General features: G+C 51.8%; 5 non-coding genes and 3 pseudogenes across 5 annotated transcripts in view; all 8 read right to left on the reverse strand.

The window, feature by feature from the left end:
* Positions 1-71, reverse strand: part of LOC139303672 (5S ribosomal RNA) — a 119-nt gene extending 48 nt beyond the window's left edge. Inside the window, exon 1 of the ribosomal RNA XR_011598960.1 lies at positions 1-71. This exon is cut by the window's left edge and continues 48 nt beyond it. This is a non-coding gene — a ribosomal RNA (5S ribosomal RNA).
* Positions 72-298: 227 nt separating this feature from the next.
* Positions 299-417, reverse strand: LOC139304310 (5S ribosomal RNA). The gene has a single exon (XR_011599089.1). It is a non-coding gene; the product is annotated as a 5S ribosomal RNA (ribosomal RNA).
* A 161-nt stretch (positions 418-578) lies between these two features.
* Positions 579-697, reverse strand: LOC139307618 (5S ribosomal RNA; annotated as a pseudogene).
* Positions 698-852: 155 nt separating this feature from the next.
* Positions 853-971, reverse strand: LOC139307441 (5S ribosomal RNA; annotated as a pseudogene).
* Positions 972-1198: 227 nt separating this feature from the next.
* LOC139282018 (5S ribosomal RNA) lies at positions 1199-1317 on the reverse strand. The gene has a single exon (XR_011597137.1). It is a non-coding gene; the product is annotated as a 5S ribosomal RNA (ribosomal RNA).
* Positions 1318-1472: 155 nt separating this feature from the next.
* On the reverse strand, positions 1473-1591 carry LOC139282070 (5S ribosomal RNA). Its single transcript, XR_011597186.1, has one exon. It is a non-coding gene; the product is annotated as a 5S ribosomal RNA (ribosomal RNA).
* Positions 1592-1740: 149 nt separating this feature from the next.
* LOC139307685 (5S ribosomal RNA) lies at positions 1741-1859 on the reverse strand (annotated as a pseudogene).
* A 215-nt stretch (positions 1860-2074) lies between these two features.
* Positions 2075-2193, reverse strand: LOC139304894 (5S ribosomal RNA). Its single transcript, XR_011599185.1, has one exon. It is a non-coding gene; the product is annotated as a 5S ribosomal RNA (ribosomal RNA).
* Between the last annotated feature and the right edge of the window lie 307 nt (positions 2194-2500).

The raw sequence follows: 2500 nt of genomic DNA on the forward strand, positions 1-2500 counted from the left end.
CCAGGAACAACCCTGCTTAGCTTCCGAGATCAGACGAGATCGGGCGTGTTCAGAGTGGTATGGCCGTAAGCCTGTCGGTGCTTTGCATACACGCTCCTTATAGTGTGTATGTGGCAGTGGCATTGTCTCTACATAGTGTGTATGTGGCAGTGGCAGTGGCTCTACATAGTGTGTATGTGGCAGTGGCAGTGGCAGTGGCTCTACATAGTGTGTATGTGACAGTGGCAGTGGCACTTTAAAGTTGGGTGTTTCACTGCTGGAGCAGCACCCTGGCTGTCTCTAAAAAGTGAAGTGGAAAAGCTTACAGCACGTGGTATTCCCAGGAGGTCTCCCATCCAAGTACTAACCAGGCCCGACCCTGCTTAGCTACCAAGATCAGACGAGATCGGGCGTGTTCAGAGTGGTATGGCCGTAAGCCTGTGTGCCCTTCACATACACGCTCCTTATAGTGTGTATGTGGCAGTGGCAGGGGCAGTGGCTCTACATAGTGTGTATGTGACAGTGGCAGTGGCACTTAAAAGTTGGTTGTTTCATTGCTGGAGCAGCGACCTGGCTGTCTCTAAAAAGTGAAGTGGAAAAGCTTACAGCACCTGGTATTCCCTGGCGGTCTCCCAACCAAGTACTAACCATGCCTGACCCTGCTTAGCTTCCGAGATAAGACGAGATCGGGCGTATTCAGAGAGGTATGGCTGTAAGCCTGTGGGCCCTTTGCATACACACTCCTTATAGTGTGTATGTGGTAGTGGCATTGTCTCTACATCGTGTGTATGTGACAGTGGCAGTGGCACTTTAACGTTGGGTGTTTCACTGCTGGAGCAGCACCCTGGCAGTCTCTAAAAAGGGAAGTGGAAAAGCTTACAGCACCTGGTATTACCTGGGGGTCTACCATCCAAGTACTAACCAGGCCCGACCCTGCTTAGCCTCCGAGATCAGACGAGATCGTGCGTGTTCAGAGTGGTATGGCCGTAAGCCTGTGGGCACTTTCCATACACGCTCCTTATAGTGTGTATGTGGCAGTGGCAGTGGCTCTACATAGTGTGTATGTGGCAGAGGCAGTGGCTCTACATAGTGTGTATGTGGCAGTGGCAGTGGCAGTGGCTCTACATAGTGTGTATGTGACAGTGGCAGAGGCACTTTAAAGCTCTGTGTTTCACTGCTGGAGCAGCGCCCTGGCAGTCTCTAAAAAGTGAAGTGGAAAAGCTTACAGCACCTGGTATTCCCAGGCGGTCTCCCATCCAAGTACTAACCAGGCCTGACCCTGCTTAGCTTCCGAGATCAGACGAGATCGGGCGTATTCAGAGAGGTATGGCTGTAAGCCTGTGGGCCCTTTGCATACACGCTCCATATAGTGTGTATGTGGCAGTGGCATTGTCTCTACATAGTGTGTATATGACAGTGGCAGTGGCACTTTAACGTTGGGTGTTTCACTGCTGGAGCAGCACCCTGGCTGTCTCTAAAAAGGGAAGTGGAAAAGCTTACAGCACCTGGTATTCCCAGGCGGTCTCCCATCCAAGTACTAACCAGGCCCGACCCTGCTTAGCTTCCGAGATCAGACAAGATCAGGCGTGTTCAGAGTGGTATGGCCGTAAGCCTGTGGGCCCTTTGCATCCACGCTCCTTATAGTGTGTATGTGGCAGTGGCATTGTCTCTACATAGTGTGTATGTGACAGTGGCACTTTTAAGTTGGGTGTTTCACTGCTGGAGCAGCACCCTGGCTGTCTCAAAAAAGGGAAGTGGAAAAGCTTACAGCACCTGGTATTCCCAGGCGGTCTCCCATCCAACTTCTAACCAGGCCCGACCCTGCCTAGCTTCCGAGATTAGACGAGATCGGGCGTGTTCAGAGTGGTATGGCCGTAAGTCTGTGGGCTCTTCGCATACACGCTCCTTATAGTGTGTATGTGGCAGTGGCAGTGGCTCTACATAGTGTGTATGTGACAGTGGCAGTGGCTCTACATAGTGTGTATGTGACAGTGGCTCTACATAGTGTGTATGTGACAGTGGCAGTGGCACTTTAAAGTTGGGTGTTTCACTGCTGGAGCATCACCCTGGCTGTCTCTAAAACGTGAAGTGGGAAAGCTTACAGCAACTGGTATTCCCAGGCGGTCTCCCATCCAAGTACTAACCAGGCCCGACCCTGCTTAGCTTCCGTGATCAGACGAGATCGGGCGTGTTCAGAGTGGTATGGCCGTAAGCCTGTGGGCACTTTGCATACACGCTCCTAATAGTGTGTATGTGGCAGTTGCATTGTCTCTACAAAGTGTCTATGTGGCAGTGGCAGTTGCTCTACATAGTGTGTATGTGGCAGTGGCAGTGGCAGTGGCTCTACATAGTGTGTATGTGACAGTGGCAGTGGCAGTGGCTCTACATAGTGTGTATGTGGCAGTGGCAGTGGCACTTTAAAGTTGTGTGTTTCACTGCTGGAGCAGCACCCAGGCTGTCTCTAAAAAGGGCCCGACCCTGCTTAGCTTCCGAGATCAGACGAGATCAGGCGTGTTCAGAG

Source organism: Enoplosus armatus, chromosome 2, assembly GCF_043641665.1.
Source record: "Enoplosus armatus isolate fEnoArm2 chromosome 2, fEnoArm2.hap1, whole genome shotgun sequence".
NCBI classification, from domain to species: domain Eukaryota; kingdom Metazoa; phylum Chordata; class Actinopteri; order Centrarchiformes; family Enoplosidae; genus Enoplosus; species Enoplosus armatus.